Genomic DNA, 21,010 nt, shown 5'->3' on the forward strand with positions numbered 1-21,010 from the left:
AGGCCAAAGGGCATCAGCTGGGGCATGAATGTCAATCTAGTCAATGCTGCATTACTCTGAGATGCTCTTGTTCTTCATGTGTGAAATGTGTTATGATATCACTGAGCTGGTTTCAGTTTGTTCCTTGCTTTTTAAATTTGATGGGTTGTATTGGGATTTAAGGGTAGAAACAGGCCTATTTCCCCCTGAACAATCGCTGAAACTAATGCTGTACAATTAAGACCCAACACTTCTGATGATCAATAATCGAGTTGCTGGGTTTAGTTTCCTAAATGTGAGAATGCATTGCCTTTCTCTGTTTTAAAGAATTGTAATTGAGTTTCATTTGAATTTGGTACTGTTGGCTAGAAAAAAGAAAAAGAAAAAAGAGCGGCACTAATTAAATAACCTATTGCTGAACCGATTGGTCAGTGAATTGATTTGAAAAATATTGATCTCATGATGAAATCAATTATAAGTCATTTTTAAAATAAAAAGTTGCTTGTTTTCTCAGTGTGCCTTGATGGCAAACTGAATATCTTTGAGTGTTGCACTGCTGCTCAGGCAAAACAAACAGCCTCAACATGTCAGCTTATGAAGGGCACTTCTTTGCAATTTTGTAAATTTTGTAGAACAAACATGTTGCTTATGAATCATGTACTGGAATGACTTTCTTTGGTTTTACTCTAAACATCAGACAGAGTAGTCATTGAAGCCAAGGTTGCAAAGTAGTTACTTTTTCTTTGTCTACAAGGTAGTTTGTGAGTTTTATGCAAGTGTGTGTGTGTTTGTGTGTGTGTGTGTGTGTGTGTGTGTGTGTGTGTGTGTGTGTGTGTGTGTGTGTGTGTGTGTGTGTGTGTGTGTGTGTGTGTGTGCGTGTGTGTATCTGCTAATTCCTTCAGGGTCGAGGGGAGGGGCCAGGGTTAAATAGTGTGACAGGAGAGGTCAACGGTGATTAGCTGCTATCTGAACTGATGGCTGGATGCTGAAGAGGAGAAGAGACAGGAAGAAGAAGAAGAAGAAGAAGAAGGACAAGAACAAGAAGAACAAGAAGAAGAGAGGAAGGGGTACTTGCATTTGTGTTATCGGTTTGTTGAAATCGTGTGCATGTGTGTGTGTGTGTATGTGTGTGTGTATGTGTGTGTGTGTGTGTGTGTTTGTGTGTGTGTGTGTGTGTGTGTGTGTGTGTGTGTGTGTGTGTGTGTGTGTGTGTGTGTGTGTGTGTGTGTGTGTGCCATTGTGGCGAACACTTTCCCCCCCTCCCATTTGTACTCACCCCCCACTGTCCCCTCCTTTCCTCCATGTCCTTATATTATTAAAGGTTGCCTCCGTGCTTAAGTAAGGCAAAGCAGATGGCCTTTTTCATAAATCATGCTTATAAGATGATTACAGGCGTCGCCGCCCACCATTCTCCTCTTCACTTACGGTACAGTAGTGCTTACAGTTTTCCTCAAGGCCCGCTAATCTGGCTGTACTTTTAAAAAACACAAAGCCACGGCTAAATCTAAACTCTGATTATTGTGCCAACCGGGGGGAAAGGACATACCACAGTTTGAACCCCAAGTGCAAAAAGCCCACAAAGGTGACAAGTCAAGAGAAGAAAAAAAAATTGCAAAGATAAGACGACTTCCCCTGCCAGCGCCTCCTCCTCTCAGCGTTACCCCCTACTTGTTATGTTCCTGAGCTTGGCGCAAAGTTGCTCAGAACAGGATGTTAAATATATAGCACAGAGGAGGGAGAGAGGGAGAGGAAGAGAGATGGAAAAGAAGTAAAAGGAAGGGTGTGTGTGCATGTGTGTGTTGGATTATGTCTGTGCCGTTGCACTATTCCTTGATGTATGCACCATGTCAGGCAGTCATTGTCTCCTGGGTAAAGAATGATAGTTCAAATACCTAGCATCTCTCCCCTGGTGCTCCAAATGCTCGCCTTTGAAGTTTTTATAATCCATCTGTCATCTGCGAGCAGGGAGGGCACATGTTCTGTACCACTCAATTACCAAATTCTCTTTTTGCCAGCTACAATGAGACAGGAAGCAAATAATATGGGCGACCCTGAAAAAAAAGGGAGAGAAAGGGGGGTATAGAAAAAGAGAAAGAGGGAGGAATTGCTTGAAATCCTGCGTTCCTGGCTTTCTCACGCACTTGATTGTGTCCCCTCGCTGCCTCTCATAACAGGAGAACAAAGCCTGTTTGTTGTGGGTGGAATGCCTAAAATGCTTCCTACTGTTACAATTATGAAGAATTTGATTGAATGTGTATTGTTTCAAGGGCCTGGCGATTTTGATCATTTTTTAAAGTGCCTTAGATTGTTATTCTGCTTCCCTACTAGCAATAATAACCAGTCACCTAATCAAACTCCATTTGATATAAACATTTCATTTGTTATAGGGGCTGCTAGATGTTGTGAATGGCTAGTGTGTGTTTTGATTATACATTATTCATTAGCGACGCTTAAAGATGCATTCTGATGGGCTTTTTGTCAGCGGCTGGATGGAGAATCTAATGAAGTTTGCTGCAGTTCTTGGTGTTAAAATCGTCTTTAATTGGTGAACGCTTTGTTGTGTCTCTTTAAAGCTGCACTGAGGCGACCAGGAAAACTTCAGATAACCGTCTGAAAAATAACAACAGCAGCGGTTGCAAATTATGGCTCTGAAACATATTTCATTTACATACGCCACAGGCCCCCTTTTAAGGCGTCTACCTTTTAATTCTTTTTCATATTTAACACTCAATACAAAACAATAAAAGCCTCAGATCTCTGTGTCTGTATCCTCGTTTACATCCAAAATCCCCCCCCCCTCCCCTCGTTCTCAGCCTCCATCCGAAAGCATCCTCACTGGCAAGAAGATGAAAAGATTGTTTTGAGAAACTAGAAAGGAAATTTGACATTCTTTTGTTGCTTCTGAAACTTCCAATATTCCGCTGTAATTGTTTCATACAAGTTATAGATCTTCATTTGAGGGGAATTGGGGAGATGAAGAACATGTCGGCTTCTTTCTTCCTGAATAAAAGGCAGCAGAACCCATCTGGTTGGGTGATCCACGGCTGGCCCTCTTGCGCTCATCGCTGAAATAATACTCCCTCTAATGACTCCCACATATTCTGAAATCTCCCTTTTGAAATTGGTCTTGGCAGATTATTTGCAGGTACTTGAGTTGCATCTGTTTGCAATTTTGCAAATGTGGAAGACTTTAATGCTGGGCAGGGGCGGGTAGAAGAGAAGAGGCTATTTTAATCCCTGGGATAACACCGGCTGTCAGTGTGAATGGGCTTGGGTAGCAGCACCTTAACCCATATTTTGACTTGTCTTTACCCAGGTGACAATATGTTTTCATACCTATTATTACCAAGACTGGTTTTATTCTGAGCTTTTTTGGTGGTTGCAGATGGTGTAAAAGTAGGAGGCCATACAGCACAATAAGAATGCAAAAAAATTCAAAGAGAAGTGTAAATGCTTTGGATGAAGTCATAACAGACATAGTCAGTGGTGGAACGCAATTAAGTACATTAAGTCAAGCACAGATTTGAGCTATTTGTGCTTTACTTAAAGGGGAAATATGCTCATTTTCAGGATTATACTTGAATTTTGGGTTCCTACTAGAGCATGTTTTTGATGTTCAAAAAACACATTATTTTTCTCCTACTGTCTCACTGAATATACCTGTATTTCCCCTCTGACTTAAACGCTCTGTTTTAGTGCCCGTCTCTTTCAGACCCAAACCGTACAACCATACAGAAGTCCTGACGGCTCGTTTAATGGCACAGTTTCTGTGTGGATTGAGCGTTTGGACACTTTCACAGTATTTATATACCACCTCCACCTGCTTTCTAATCAAAAAATACACGAGGATCTCACTTTTTACAATGTGAGGCCTTTAACTTTTTATTTGTTTGTAGTTGCAGTACTCCACTACATTTATTTGACAGCTGGTGTCCTATGACAACTATGCATCTCAAAATAGGTGATTTGAAGTTTTTCAGAAAAAGCTAAATTATTGAGTCACGGGTTGAGACATGTCTCCTACTTCTTAGGTTAAATCAGCTATTTGAAAACCCCTGAGCTCATAGGAAAATGTTTTCGCATGAAGCTGAAAACAGGCCTGTCTTTCATGGCCCGTGGAGATACACGGTTTTGACAGGTTAGTGATGAAATCAGGATTTTACATAAAAAAATGTGATCAACTCATAAATGCAGTGCTGCAGATTAAACTACCCAGCATACTGTAAAGTAGTTAAAATGTACTTCCCCTTGACCGACTACAACAATAAAATGCTGCTTAAACATTAATGCATAAGCAATAATAATCTAGTCATATAATATATGATAGTATAACATTCACAGGGGTCATCTTTCTTCTTGGAGTACATTAACTTTTGATACTTTAAGTACATTTTGCAGATAATACTACATATTTCCCTTTAAGTAACATTTTCAATGCATGACTGCTTGTGCGGTGCATTTTTTACAGTGTAGCATTGCTACTTTTGTTTAAGAAAATGATAGAAATTCTTTATCCACCACTGCAGGTTACTCCCACGTATTGTATTAAATCATTTAATATGTATATTGAAGATGATATGGTTTAGGAACCCCTGGATGCACAGGAGTTTGTCAGGTATTTGTAATGTCCAGTATGCAGTGATCAGCGAAGCTAAACCAAAGCTGAAATGATTGTGACTTCAGTCCTTATTATTTCTACCATGTGGTGAGCAGCTGACCAGCTTAAGCCTCCCCTCCTTTATTCACCCCCCTCCCTCCCCCCTTTAAAACTGTAATAAGGTGCCCTATTGTCCTATGGTAGGGTGTACCGGGGCCACAGACGAGCCCACCCGGCTGACTGTAATTGCATAGGTGGTTACAATTACATTAATTACATATTTCATCAACACTGTTTATCCAGCCGCATGGTAAATGAAGAAGCCAAACTTTTAACTCTGTCTTTTGTTTTTGCATTTCTTGTCTGTTTCACCCCCACCCCTAACCCACCCCTTTCTCTTCCCTGCTTTTTTTTTTGTGTGTGTGGTTGTTTTATTAGGAGCGAGGGGAGGGGAGGTGCCAGAGGAGGAATTATGCTGAAAGTGTATGCCTTGCAACTTTTCCCCTCCCTGTTGGAAATGTTTATTTGAACAGTAAGCTCATGATTTGAATATTTGTAATCCATGCTTAAATTTACAGGCCAGATGAACTTTTTGGCACAGAATGGCAACCATAAGTAGGATTTTGAGAAAAGCTTTACAAAATTTTAAGCCATGTGCAAGGCTTATATAATTTAGAAGGGGGGAAATATGCACAAATAAAACAGGCTCTGTCTTATTTACTTTACACGTGCAGAAAAAAACTGCATCATATGGCGTCTGACGTATATGTATGTCCTTCTGTCCATACTTTTAGAGAACAGAATGTAAAGCTAACAACTTGTTGTCTGTGAATACTTGAAGGAATAAAATAGCCCCAGAGGCACTTGAGTCGCTCTGTCCTGTATTAGATGTAAATCAGTGTACTCCATATTGACTTATGCTGGCGGGGATGCCACCCATATTGTAGGCTGGGAGGTGGGTGGGTCGCCCCGGCGAGTGGCAGAGAGTGATAGAGAGGGAAGAGAGAGGTCACTGAAGCCGGCATAAAAAAGGAAGGCTTTCTTAAATGATGCTAACCAGTCCGGAGGGGCCTGGCCCTCTCTCCCTCATCAGCCTGCTGTAATTCAGATGTGCTGAGAACCTGGAATTAAATGTGTCACTGTGAGGTGCGTGCGTGTGTTCTCATGCATGTGTGTGTTTCAGCCTCTGTTTGCCTTGTATCCACTTCTATGTGTGTGTGTGTGTGTGTGTGTGTGTGTGTGTGCGCACTTGAGTGCGTGCGCAGGGTGTTTGGGGGTTAAGTAGAACCAAATTAGTCGATGGGAGAACTAACAGCAGCAGTAGCTTTCTGTGTGGCTACTTCTTGGTGAATGTCAAGATGATTTAGCTGCTCTCCTGCTCGCCGTCTGTCTCTGAGCACTGGCCCTCCAATCACCGCTCTGGGCTGTCTGTTTTGTGGCCCTCCGCGCAACAAATGAATATTAAATCTGCACTGGGCAACTTCACACACTGGCAAGAGGTTACGGTGTGAAATATGAGGACGGTGAAGCCCAGAAATCCTGCAAGGTAACATCAGTGAGCTGTCTCCTTCTGTGGTGTCTGCTGATGGTGCAGGGGAAAGGCTTCTTCTGCATTTATTTGCTCGGGTGCTCCGTGAATTTCATCGGTCAAATTTGAAAACTCAGTTGGGGACTCTTGAGTTTTGCAGTGGCTGTAAACACTTATATAATTATAATTATATAATTTATATCTAAATGATGGACCTCAGCTCATACAGGCAACACTTGATAACTGCTAATCAAGCCTGGTTGAAATCTTTCTATATGAACGCCGATATGAGTTTATTTATAAAAAAAACAATACTTTTAATGATAACTTATATTGACGAATAGAAACATGTTTTCCTGTAAAAGCATTATTTTATTTTCCCAAGAAAACTTAACAACTCAAATGTCATATACAAGATCTTTACAGAAATAGAAAATGCTCCAAAATCTGCAAAATTTTAAACATTAAATCCGGAAATATCTGATCAAGGGATACATAATTAATCCGAGCAGAAATTCATTGCCAGGTTTTAATACTTTTTTAACACATTTTACCAACAAATGTATTGAGGTTCATTACCCAGCTCTAGTCCCAGTGTGAGCGCACCAAGGTGTCTGCGTTGTCTTTCTCGCCAGCGAAGGGTGTATGTGTGCGTATTCTCGCTAACATATTGTGTGTGTGTTGGGAGGGGTGTGTGTGTGTGTGTGTGTGTGTGTGTGTGTGTGTGTGTGTGTGTGTGTGTGTGTGTGTGTGTGTGTGTGTGTGTGTGTGTGTGTGTGTGTGTGTGTGTGTGTGTGTGTGTGTGTATGTGTGTGTGTGCACGCAGGGACGCCAGTTGGGCTAACAGCTGAATCATGGCTCAGCCGCTGCCCCTCGTAGTCCTTGGCAGTTAGCGGTGTGAAAAAGCCTTCTCTTTGAGGGCATTATATAGATTAATGTGCTGTGCCTCGGGCAGAGACACACACACACCTCGCCAGGGAGGGATCCTGACCGAGTGTGTGTGTGTGTGTGTGTGTACAGAAGAGAATAAGGACTACAGCAGCATAGCATTGTTGAGGTTTAGGTGTGTGTATATGTAAACGTGTATGGGTGTGTGCGTATTTGTGATGTTGTTCATGTGAAAAGGGAACATTTTTGTGTGTGTGTGTGTGTGTGTGTGTGTGTGTGTGTGTGTGTGTTTGGGGGGGGTGTTAACAAGAGACTAGGGGAAGGTACTGTGAGTAAGCTGTTCAAATGTGTCTGCGTGTGTGTGTGAGAGAGGGAGAGAGAGAGAGAGAGAGAGAGAGAGAGAGAGAGAGAGAGAGAGAGAGAGAGAGAGAGAAAGACATTCAAATGTGCTTTTGTTGAGTTTTGTAATGTGTTTTTTTGTATATATAATTTTAACGTGTCTGTGGGAAAGTTATTCCATGATACCAGAGCTGATGCAATAAATAAGACATTTGAAGGTAAAGATTTGACTCACAGCCTGGGTTTCTGATGTGGCTGTTAATTGCACTTCTTCTACCAAGAAATGCAGCTAAATTCACAGATATTAGAGCACCTCCTTGCTTTATGCCTCATTTTTACTGGATGTGTGTGTGCAAGAAATACACTGGAACTCCAGTGTATCACACCTGCTACTTTTTTAAGCACCTAAATCTGACTGCAGGGGCATGTGGGGGAGCGGATACTTTTCATCACAGTATTTTTATATGAATCGGAGGTGTGTTTATGGGGTCTGGGTGACCTGAGAGGGCCTCGCCTGACCATTTGACTATAGGGCCTGACCCATGTGGAGTTTCTGAGACAAATTCAAGAGAAGAAAGATTCAGTGATTATGGGTATGGTAGCCAATATAGCCAATTTCTAAGCTGGAATGGAATTAGACCTTTTTATGTGGACTGTGCACCAATATAACTATGCAAAGGCACTCAGACGGGTGTTTTTTGAACAAATAACTTTCCTGAAGAATATTTAACATTATTATACGTACAATAACACAGTCGGCTAATTCTAAAAATGACATAAAAAGCTAGATAGAGCTGCGTTGTCAGTATCAGTCAATTGCTTAACATTTAAATAAAGACTAAAGAAAACTTAAATAAAACCATTTCTTAATCACCCCAAGCATTGTTTACTGAATTATATGTTGTGTGAAAAGGTTTTTGTATTGGAAAATATAATACGTTGATATAACGATATGTGTGTGACATGCTGATATTGGCTGATAATACTGGCCATCCAATATATCAGTTTCTTTCCTTCTTTCTTTCCCACACTGTCTTGCCTCTCGTAGCCCAGCTGATATACAGTATCACAACAAATATACACACAAATGCCACAGCTGTTGGAAGCAAATGCAGATGGAAAAGTGCAACACTGTTCCAGCTGAAGTTAAAGCAAAAACCTTATAGGGGTAAACAGGATACTTAAAACTTTTAAGGCCTCTCTCCTTCCCCCTGTTTCTTTCGCTTTCTTGGGTTACATGATTGCTCCTATTTTGTTTGTTTCCCTTTTTTCTCATTTTCCTCACTTTACCCCTTTGCTGAGAAGTATGAGGGAGATTTTCCTTATCAGGATTTTAGCACATTCCATTCAAGATTAGGCACATCTGTTGTTTTGTGTATGTGCTGGTGCACGTGTGTGAAAGTGTGTGCATGTGACTATGACTTCTGAGATTATTTGTGTGATTTTTCTGCCTCTTTGACACGTACTGTAGCTGCTCGGGACATACAAGTGTATGAATGCACATGAGTGAACATATATGTCCATATATGTTAGTGTATGCACATGTGCATGTACTCTCTCCAGCCAGCGGTCTAAATAATCTACTTTTGTCTGACAACGGCATCAAGTCGTGGAGGTGCACATATGCAGAAAGCTATTTGGAAAGGCCTCCTCGTAGCTGTCAGCTTTTATTATGCGCTGAGGTGTCATGTTTGTTAGGAAGCTGAGTGCAGATGGCAGAGTGGAAGAAATGGATCACTAATTTTAACAATGATTAATGAACAGAGATGGAAAATGAATTACATCGGACTATTGGAGGCAAGGAATATTTTCTCTGAAAATGTTAACTTCGGCTGCCAGGCAGCCGGCCGTGTTGTGGGAGTATATTGAGGAGAGGAAGGGAATGTGCGTGTGTGTGTGTGTGTCTGTGTGCATGTATATATATAAATATATATATATATATATATATATGTGTGTGTGTGTGTGTGTACTAAGGTGCAATTTTTCCCCCACATCTTTTGTAGAATCAACACTTCACTGCTCTTGCCTATTACTTTACTGTTCGCCTGCTTAAACACTGCCGCCTTTATACACATTGTTTTCACCCTATGTGTATTGCACTAGCAGTTAAGGTACACACTCTTTAATAAGGTAAACACAGGAAAGGTTAGACTGTCTTAATGTGTTAGCTATTTCCATCACTCTGCAGTATGCTTTGATATTGAATCATAGATGTAGCAGATTCAATCAAGTGTCGGTAGCTTTTGCCTGTGGTAGAACAATAATCTCTCTATATCTGTCTTTGAATGTAGTTTGCAAGCTGTTTTATGACTCAGTTTTGATCAAGAAAACAGCAAAATGAATGAAAAAAACAACAACCCCTGAATGTGTCCAGAAAATAAACGTGATATAATATTATTTTTGACAGAGAAAATCAGTGTGTTTACCTGTCACACATCATTATCACAATATGCTATGGCAGTATAAAAAGCAGATATGACATTCCTTATTGCTTCTGATCCGAGAAATAAATCCTTGTAGTTTCTCCTGTCACCCACCCCAACAGACACACACGCACACACACACACACACACACGCACACACACACACACACACACACACACACACACACAGGCACACACACAGGCACACACAAGCACATACCATCACCTTGCCTGTATTTGTGTCTCTGTCGAGGTTTGTCTGGTGGGCGGTTGGTGCAACAAGGTTTAATAGGTAGATGTGAACTATTTTGAATTTAATTAAGGGCCTGATGGGAAATACGTAAAGGGAGAAAACAGAGCAACTTCTAGCAACATTGTGTGTTTGCAAGGAAGAGAGAGAGAGAGAGAGAGAGAGAGACAGAGAGAGAGAGAGAGAGAGAGAGAGAGAGATCTCAGGTTACGGCAGCATATGCTAAGCACTCGGAAAACATACACAATGCCTTTGGTGAACAAGGTAGTCGTAATGCCCTTGGGAGCCAATTTAGATTGTGACTTAAGGCAATGTCGTGGCTTTGTGTGTGAGTGTGTGTGTGTGCGTGTGTGTTTCCTGAACATGAGTGTGAGTTTTACTCTTGATGCTCCATTGAAACAGTAGTGGTGGGTAGATCTGGGTGGCCCTCCTGCAGACCCTCCACATCTGTGCTCCCCCTCCATCCCCTCATTGCAGGGACTGAGCCAGCTTCTCCATGCCTCGCTGCCTCTCCACATCCAAAAGAGCCCTGAGAATTAGTTGGCCCTATACTTCTTTCCCAGTAAAATTTTTAAAGGTCCCATATTATGCTCATTTTCAGGTTTATACTTTTTTCTGGTTTCTACTAGAACATGTTTACATGCTTTAATGTTTAAAATTCAAAAGCTTAGTCTGCTCTGATTGGTCAGCGTTTCTGGGTTTTCAACATCTGCCCTCTCAGCACCATCACTGCACCCGGGGAATGACTGTAACGGCACTGTAGCAGCACTTTCTACGTATAGTTGTGACATCACAGCCGTACAGAAGTCCTGACGGCACGTTTAAAGACGTGCTTTCGGAATACAGGCTGTGTTTATTTCTCTGTGGATTGAGTGTTTTCACAGCATTTCTATAGCACCTCCACCTGCTTTATAATCTAAAAAGATATAATCATTTAATTTTTAAATATGGGTCCTTTAAATAATGTTGTGCATTGATAAATCACAGCAAAAAGCGCCACCCACAGAAACCCCTGATAATAAATGACTGTGTTGTTCACACTGGGATTTTTGAGCTGCGAGTGCAGGAACATCACAGCATCAAGCATTTAGCACTGAACATGGAAGGCAAATACACAATACCAAGATCTGGCAGATTACTATATAAGCAAACTCCAACAGATTCAAGCAAATGTTGAAAATGTCACAAAAAAATGAAATGAAAATCAGGACTTTAGTCAGCTGCATAGAGATGAATCACAGAGCTTCTTCAACAACAAATAACACTTTTCCCACCTCACTCTAGCGTTAAAACTTTTTTGTGTCATTTAGGAAATATATCATATAATTTCATAAGTCATGACTTTTATGAAAAGTCAAAGTCAGTTGCTGTCAGTTTCTCAGTGTGTCTCTGTGGGGCCTCAGCTTAAATGCCACTGACTGAGTTACATGCTACTTTAAAAGGGAGTGGCAGTCTTTAACTTCACATACTTTGAGTTGGCTTGATTATTTTTCTGCCGTTAAGCGGCGGCTTCAAGGCTGGATCAGATAACATCCTCTGCTGTGCTGCGTATGCTCCTCTCACAGTTTTCTGCTTATGAGAACAAAGATTCCTTTTTTATTATTTTTTTTTTCATTCCCACAACATATTTAACTAACAAAGGATAAATCTTGGACGTCTTGTGTCCCACTATGACTCCCTCGTCCTGAACTGGAAATTACATTTTCAAATTAAATCGATTAATATAATAAAATTAAAAAAAAGTCAAAGATTGATACACACAAGCAATAATATTTCATAAATTTTTTAGATTACTCATGGATGTGTAAATGACATGACGTCCTTACAGGAAGTCCTGAGGAAAAATAAAGATGCGGGTGGTTTTGTGGGGAGGGGATCAACACACAATGTTTTAATGGGTATTTCTCTTCTGTCGCCAGTGTTGCAAACTTGTCAAGCTTCAAATGCGGGTGACTGTGAATTTCCTGGTGTGTGTGCTTTGTTTACAGGCTCTTGTCGTCCCACCTTCTGTGGAGCTGTCGGTGCTCTTCCTGACATCCGGCATTCATTGGAGCGGCGGCAGTCACACAGGTAGGATCACACTGATTGATCACAGGAAAGGGGAGGATATTAAAGGTGTCTGTCACACTTTGCACAGCCACACATGCATCTTTTGTTTTCATTTGAATCTTTGTTTATCCGGGGAAAGTCAATTGAGCATGCAGTCGTTAAGCAGTGCCGTGCTTCTCAGCCACACTACTGAGACATTCATACCTGTGAGCTGCCCGTCTGTTAGTGGGTCAGTGGCTCGCTCTAGAGTACATCAGAGCTATAGAAATGACTTAGTTATTCACAATCATCACCTCCATTTTTCAGGCCACACAGAAAAAAAAAAGATGGGAAACCTTCCAGCAATAAACCATAGGCGTTTATTATACAAAACATGAATGACACATACTTGGTCCGTATAGATCACCTGTCTAAGCAACTGACAATGACACTGATTGCATAAGTTAACTTACATTTGTAACAAACATACTTATTTGAACCCAAACTATGATCTTTTCCTTCACTTCAAGTGTTGCATGCATACACCTAATTAGCCATCGAGACAGTTTTTTTCATGTAACACTTATTAATGGAGAAATTGGTTAGAGTCGCTAACAGTTGGATGTGGCTAACACTGATTAGCTTGGCCATTAAAACAGCTTTTTTAACCACTAATCCTGCTCAAAATAACACCAAACCTCTGCAGTAGCATGATAAGAGTCCCTACACATAAAACAAAGCACCAATGGGCTCCTTCCTTTTGGATTGACTTTGTAATTTACCTGAATGGACTTTACTATAAGAGGAGGTGGTAATGGGGCCAGTTGTTAAGTCTTTCAAAACACTCTGTTCACTAACTATGTTGTTGGTGCTTTGTTTTTATCTGTAGGAACTCTTATCATGCATTATTGCATTAGCATTATTAATGGTTAAAAAAGCCGTTTTAACATCTTCACCGTACTGCCTCGAGCTAATCAGTGTTAGCCACATCCGGCTGTTAGCGGCTGTTAGCGACCGTATCTCTGTTAACAGTTCATACACGAAAAAAAATTGTCTCGATGGCTAATTTGATTCTTTGACATCATTGATACGATGAGCAAGTGTCAAAAAAGACCATGGGATGATTTTATGACGTCATTTCACTTTAACAAAGTACTTTTGTTGCCTAAACCTATCTACCAACTACATTTGTTTCCATTCACAATGTTAACCACTTGTTTAAAACAGCGTTTGACAATGTGTTCGTGTCACTGATATGGTCCAAGTCATGGCCAAATAACTAATTATGGTGTTTAGTTATGAGGACGTGTTAAATAGAAACATGACACATTAGTTGTAAGATTGGTAGTAGGATGAATGATTGTCACCACATTAACGTGAACTTTGCAAGTGGACCTGGACTATTTTTGTTTGTGACTGATTTAGCATGAGCCTCCTTGCATCTCAGGTTTGTCATTTAAAATTTGAATTGCACCACTATTAGTGTTTTTGTTTGTTCTCCATCATGTTGGAACAGGAATGCGATTTGACAGTTGAATTGCAAAGACTGCAACATAAACGCTCACGGTATCATTTGATAATGTTTTTATCTTGGGCGTCGGGCCCCATATGTTTGCATGTGTGGTAGCAGAAAGACCTGCAGGATACAGTATGTTGGTGATATCACAGGATGACACCCAAATAGACACCTCTGAATCATGTTACTGCTGCTAATGCTTGTTAGGGTTGAGGTCTTTTTATTCAAGCCCAGTGTCCAATCTGCCTCTCATATCAGAATTATTTTGAATACCCCATTGAATCTGATTAGGTTTAGCTTAGTAGTCACACATCTATAAGTGCAAGTTAAAAAACGGACCACCTTTTGTCAGTTGAAAAGGTAACACTTCAGTTCTTAGTGACAGCCTAATTAATGCTTACAACCTGCTACCACCTGAAAATGAGATGAGCAGCAGAAGATATGAAACGTTGATTAAATGTATCTGACATATTGAAATAACAGCTGTGGCCTACTTAGTTTTACAACCTTACTTTCACAAGCTACTTGCTCCATTTACTGGATGTCCAGATGCAAAACTATCGAGATGATTATCTTAAAATATTAATTTGACATTCATTAAAGATTAACCGGGAAATTCTCCTGAAAGTAACAAAATGCGATCGGCTGGATATTTTCTCCAAAACGTTCGCAAAAACATCGGTCAGCACTGCCTTAGCAAATCTGTATAGTCTGACAGTGGAAAGCTACACTCTGAATATACTGTATATGGAATGCACCTGTTTTTTAAGTTAAAATAAATGGATAGATCTGCATTTTTTTCCTGTGTCTAGGCAAGGGATGGTGCAAAATACTGTAAGTATAGCTAAAGTAAATTAGAATAAGTTAAATAAGGAGAGAAAAACTATGAAACACATGGCAGGTTCAGTTGGGCAACTTTTAATTATCTTTTCATGTCCGCTAGTATTGGCCATGTTTCATGCTGTTGGGAAACATGGCCAATACTGAAGACACTATGGGAATATCCGTTTATGAGCCAACACCTGATCAGTCCTGTCAGTTAAAATGTCGTAGTTATCCCATTTTCCATATCGTTTCCATATCCCATTTAGAGCATCAACTTTTTTTTTTTGATTAAAAAACAAAACAACTGTGTAAAAGTGTAAAAACTGTTTTGTGCAATTGAGAGCATTTTATTGAATTTTGTCATTTAAATACAGCATGAATCAGCATAAAAATATGTGAATGGCTACTGTGCTAAGCTAGGCTAAATGTGGACCTATCTCACTATTTAGCACACAGAGAAAAAAAAAAGATGATCCCATAATCTCAACTCCAGTTAAGACAATGAGCAAGCATACATACCAAAAAGTCTGAGTATTCATATAAAAAAAAAATTCAACATTTATGTATAAGCCGTCTTGAGTCTAAAATGAATCATCAAAACATTTTTTTTTTTGGTTCACAAAGTTACAACACATACATGTAATAAATTTGTATGAGTCTAAAGTACCAACATATCCGAGTATGGAGATACGGTATGGTGACATCCGAAGATGGAATGGGATGTTTTTTTAGTTATTTGTTATTAAATCTTCTCTTCATAACAATTCAATGGCATGAAAAAAAGAATCTAACAAACTTCCCCTCTACTCTAAATTCCCTGTGGAATATGAACACTCAGATATTGCAAAAAGACATATCCCCCTGAAGGTTCATTTCTTATAGTGAATCATCATGTCTTTTTTTACCCAAGTAAAACATGTGTCATTAAAATAAAGTAACCACCTAGCGATTAAGCAGCTTCAAGTAAAATAAGTTTGGTGCCAGTCTTTTCATCACATATTAACTAAGAGACCCCCCCGCCCCCCACTCCCGCCTGTCAAAAAGCCTCAACGCTGTCAATTCCTCTCTGTGTAGCTCAAGGAGACAATTAGCAAACAGAGGTGACATGGTTAACAGGTGCAAGCCATTATTCCTGGAGCTGGAGGAGCATGGCCACCCCATCTCTCATGGTGATGGGCTGTTATAGTGTGTGCACTGTACGTGTGTCTGTGTGTGTGTCAGTGAGTGATGGGAGATCATATGACAAGTACAAGTGAGGGATATGTCTGCTTTGTGGGGTTAGGATGCTTCATCCCGCCCGGTTGTTTGTAATCAGCGTGTCATCATCATCGCCATTGTTGTCGCCTTGCTTGTACGACAGGAATCTCATACCTCACATTTGTCTTTGCTTCCCTTGAATCTATGTCTCCCGCATCACTCCGCTTCCTCTCAACAATAATCACTCATCCACTCTCACTTCTCTGTATTCTTTTAATTTGTAATAGACCATCGTCCTGAGAGTTCACTTCCTGAGAAGCAGAGAAAGAGACGAGGGGGTCAAGCCGGTTTGTAAAAATTGATTGCTTGTAAAGTGCTAATCAATGGAAACCTTTCTCTTGAAGCTGGGAAAGTCATGTTATAACATTTATTATGAGGCACACAGAGCAGTGGGGATTAAATATACTGTATATGGCAGCTATCCTCTTCAGGACACGCTGAGCCTATCTGAATTATCACCCTGCATTCACATATGCCTAAAGTGAAAAATGAAGACACATTTAACTACAGATGTAACATTCAGATTAGATTAGTTTTGATAGGATCAGATGCTCCACACACACATATTTTGTCATATACCTTGATAATAATAATGCGTTGGTACGTTTCTCCAGTCAAAGCACTCCTCGGTGATGATCTGCTGTTTTGAAACACATTTTGCCGGCTGTAGTTTTATTAATCAAATATAGCATGGGTGACTCACGTCCTTTTGGCTTGTGTCATATCGGAGGTATGTGGCACAGATTTCCCTCATATTGGAAGCAGAGCTAACACATGCTCCCCTATCGTATTCTCACACCATTTCTCACACAAAGCACTCAATGTGCAGACACACACACCCACAAACACACACACATATACACACACACACACGCACACATGCACACACACACACGCACACACACACACACACACATACACACACACACACACACACACACACACAAACACACGCACACGCACACACACACGAACACACACACACACACACAAACACACACAGGCAGTTGACTTATCTAGTAAGACATTCATAAACAGAGCTGTATACACACACAAAACCTTAAACCTGCTTCTGAAAAATGCGAAGGTCAGTTGCTTCCAACAAATCCGTATCTGTAGCAGTGGTGTAGCTACTGTAAGTGCATTTATTGACATAATGTTATGTACAAGTTTCAAATACAAACACAAAACATTTTACATACAAAACATATGATGATCTTTTAAAACATGACGCATTTTGAAACTACCTCAAAGGTTCATATAGAAATGATCCTGATGAGCGATAATATCAAACAATGCTGACACCTTAATGGAGTGAAAATCCTTCTCAATATCATCCTGTATTTTAAAATGTATTAACATCGTAATGCTGCTAATAATCCCTATTTTTACTAAACATATCAGTAATCTAATAATGTTTCTTTACTGTAACAGAATACAGTCGCTCTTTTTGTAGCCTTATTACATAACACTGTTCTATGTATACCGTTATCCCCCTAAGCCTGTATATATATTATTATTATTATTATTTATATTATTTTATTATTATTATTATTATTATTAAATACTTTTACTTAAAAAAGCTTATTCCACTTCTGACCTATACATAAACTAAACTTTCAAGTGAATTTTGAATTGGTTAAAATCTATTCTTCTATCTAAGTCTATTCTTAAGAAATTATGATGATTTATAAGTAGTGGGATTTACTTTTCCGGTTTACTAACAAAGCCCCAGAGAAAGGGTGTGAACTTTTTATGGCCATATGACTATGAGGCAGAGGAGAAACAGTTGTCACATTCACTTTCACTAAAAACGACTTCTTCCTGTATGAGCGTTAAAAAAGGAAACAGCTTCTGTCTAGACCCCAGTTTGCTTAAAAATTTGAGCGATGACCTGACATTGATTCCACTGCTGGATGATATCAACCTGATGTCGTACAAAAGACAGAAAATTAACCTGGTCTCCATTTTCGTATGATTTTCCCCTTAAGAAGACAGAAAAAGAACAACATAAGGTGCAGAGGAGGGTGGGTGAAGAGGGGTCAATTTTCCCACAGTTTCCTCTTCAATGTTGTTGGGTTAAGATTGTCACTGCTGTGTGGTAGTCTGCCCCGCTGGTATAAATAAGACATGATTGGCATCACAGCAGAAGAAAAACTCTCTCTCACTCTGTCTCTCTCTTTATCTCTCTCTCTCTGACAGCCTTCATTTGCTGGAGGAGTGGCAGACTTGGTGGGAGTTAATGATTATAATTATTTTTCTTTTTTTTTTTTACATTGTGGGATAATTATTTAAGAGGTTCGTGTAGTCATTGTTGTAATCAGTAAAGAGAGATTACAGAAAATCTGCATGCCAACAGATGGCACTTGGCTGTTGTTGCTTCATATTAGACCCAGTGCGGCACACTCGGTATAGCATGCAGGCAAGAGTGAGGGGGGCAATCAGGAAGAGGCCAAATTATAAAACAATTTCATCATAAATCAATTTATCATATCACTCCATCACAGAGAATATAAGGAATCAAAAGTAGCTAGCATCGTGTTTGTGTTTAATCCCACAAACACACTCCCTTCCCAACGTGGTGGGGTTTTCAGGGGCATGGTGGGAGCTGGTGGTGAATTTACAGAAAAGCCATTCAACACAACAAACAGAGATGTTCAGAGAAGCCCCGACCCCATGACTTTATCTATTAACACCACAGTGCGCTGCCATGGTCGTTCACACGCAACCCAATTCACAAAGAAGGTCAGCGTTTGTTAGCTCAGCTCCTCTGGGAGCTGCTTCCACCACCTCCTGGACCACCTTATGCACTTTCACTTTAAATGCACACTTAGATATTATATGCTTTTTATATTTTCCATTTTTAATAATGTATTTTTTGACAAGTGAGAGGGAAACAGATAAAGACAAAGTGAGGTGAGGGCACTTGCTATCCAGGGTCGGGGAGCAGGAGGAGCACCAAGGCCGCTGGCCTACATTCCTGACTAATTGTATAATTGGAAAAGCTCTCCAAATGAGCAAGCAAGCCCCCCCACAACCCCCTTCACCAACTACATCCCCCTACTCACTTAACACCCCCCCACCCACACACACATGCACGCCCTTCAAAGCAAATCACAAAAGAGCATTTCGGGAATAATAATAATTCCAAAAAGCGTCCATTATTAATCCCAAACACTAGCATCCCTGGAAGCAGCAGCTAGGCTGGTTAGCACTGAGGGCACCTCATACATGTGCACCACACACACACACACACACACACACACACACACACACACACACACACACACACACTCATCATGACATAGTTATCTCTCGGTGTTGTATTAGAAATAAAGGCAAAATGTGGCTAAACAATGATGTCCAATGTGGGTAAAAACATTAATTAAAGGTCCCATATTCTGCTCATTATGGATCATACTTGTATTTTGGTTTAATACTAGAACATGTTTACATTCTTTAACAAACATTATTTTTCCTGGATTCACCCTCTGTCTGAAACACTTGGTTTTAGCGCCTGTCTCTTTAAGTCCCCCTCCTGAGAAAGCCGAGTCTGCTTTTATTAGTCAGGTCACTCTGGTCAGGCACTGTCATTGCAGCCGGGGAATGCTGTCGCAGCACTTTCATTTACCATTTACCATTTACCTATATATAGTATAGTTGTGACATCACAACTCTACATATGTCCTGAGATATATAGCACCTTCACCTGCTTTGCAATCAAATATACAAGGGAATCTGACTTTTTACAATGGGATCTTCAAAATAATCCATCCCATTGACAGTGATAAAAAAAGAGGAAGTCCCTTGAAATTACTGTTGCACTCACTTAGAGTTTGGGGTGTGAGGGACTTACATCACAATAAGAATGGTCAAAATCAAAGCAGCACAGGCTAGGATATAATGACTTGTAGCTCCTTGCGTGGGTCAAGCTCCACAAACCCTGGATCCTACAATTCCCACAATATAATCTGATAGCGTTTTTTTATTTTTTTTATTAGATCCTCCCGGCCTGGTAGATTCTCACATCTTTCAAATTCCACACCCCAGTTTTTAACACAGGCTCTCTGTTATGCTTTTGAATTGTCAAGTCCAAACTGAGATAAAAAGAGATTTGCTTTTCATTAGACAGATAGTTCTCACAGGCTGTACAGTGCACTCTCCTAATGGTAACCCAACTGTTTTAAAAAGACTCCCAACAAAAGAGTCTTTTTATAATTGTCCTACACATTTTGTTGAAAAAGACCACTCAAGTAAACCTTTTTTTTTTTTTCACTTTTTTTGTCATAAAAACAACAATATTGCCCCCAATATGGGATGATCTACCTGTATTCTGTCAATGCTCATATTTTACTGTTTGCACTAAAGCTCATGGTCAAATTGGATTTCTTGATTTATGGCCCCTGCCATGCGCTGTTCATTTCCATGGCTACTGAGGGACGGGGGGAAGATGATTTCTGAGGTCGACAGCAGTGTCTAACGGGATTGCGGGGTGCCGTTAAAACGAAGCCATTAATTAATGCTATTGATCAGCAAAAAAAAGAGGCAAATGTGATTTGCATACAGCTCGAGTGATCAATGCATTAACCGATTTTTTTTCTTTCCCCCCTCCTGAAATCTGATTTCCTGAGTTTTCAAAGTGAAAGAGAGAGAGTTCAGACTAATACGGATCGATCCGGTCGCTCTCAGACAAGAATACAAAGCATTTTATTAGCCGGTGAAGGGTGAAACATACCGGGACAGAAGACGCAGTTTGAAGTTGGATTATGTATTTATGTCTCACATCAACAGGAAGACAGAATGGCCACATTCTGCCTCTACATATTTGTTATCATCATATTGCCCCTCCTTCACATACTGTACACAAAACATGGTAATATGATGATATTTCTGCAACAAAATGTGTTTTCAATGAAAAAAAACGAAAAAACAACCCAAAACTGACAATAACAACAGGGGCATGAAAAAAACACACAAGAGGTGTTAAAAAAGCAATATGTTGTTTTTTTTCTCCTTTTTCTCCCTCTCTGTCAAGAGAAGCTTATTATAGCGTATTGATTTATAAAGCTTTAAATGTGATCCTCCATGTCCAAGTCAAGGGCAGGGAGTGAAAGAGAAAGAGAGAGAGGGAGGGAGAGAAAAAGAAAGGGATCGGGAGAAATAAAAAAATAAAGAAAGAAAGACCAAGGCAAAGGGAAAAAGGCGTCTGGAGACGGATAGAGATAGAAAGAGAGCGTCCACGACAGGGGGAAGTGACAGCAAGGCATTTTCAGAGCCGCTGTGGAACACAAAAGGGTAATTGTTTTAGCCCAGATGTTGCTTTCGCACAACAAGCAGGATACAATGTTCCTACTGAGCTGATGAGCCCAATCAGTGAAAT

General features: G+C 40.2%; 1 protein-coding gene across 1 annotated transcript in view; it reads left to right on the forward strand.

The window, feature by feature from the left end:
• Positions 1-990: 990 nt before the first annotated feature.
• znf536 (zinc finger protein 536) overlaps positions 991-21,010 on the forward strand; it is a 205,046-nt gene continuing 185,026 nt past the window's right edge. Inside the window, exons 1-2 of the mRNA XM_083919571.1 lie at positions 991-1,046; positions 11,993-12,074. The gene's annotated coding sequence lies outside the window, so the exon portion shown is untranslated. The remainder of the gene's footprint in view (positions 1,047-11,992; positions 12,075-21,010) is intronic.

The sequence above is a fragment of the Echiichthys vipera genome (genome assembly GCF_963691815.1).
Source record: "Echiichthys vipera genome assembly, chromosome: 1".
NCBI classification, from domain to species: Eukaryota; Metazoa; Chordata; class Actinopteri; order Perciformes; family Trachinidae; genus Echiichthys; species Echiichthys vipera.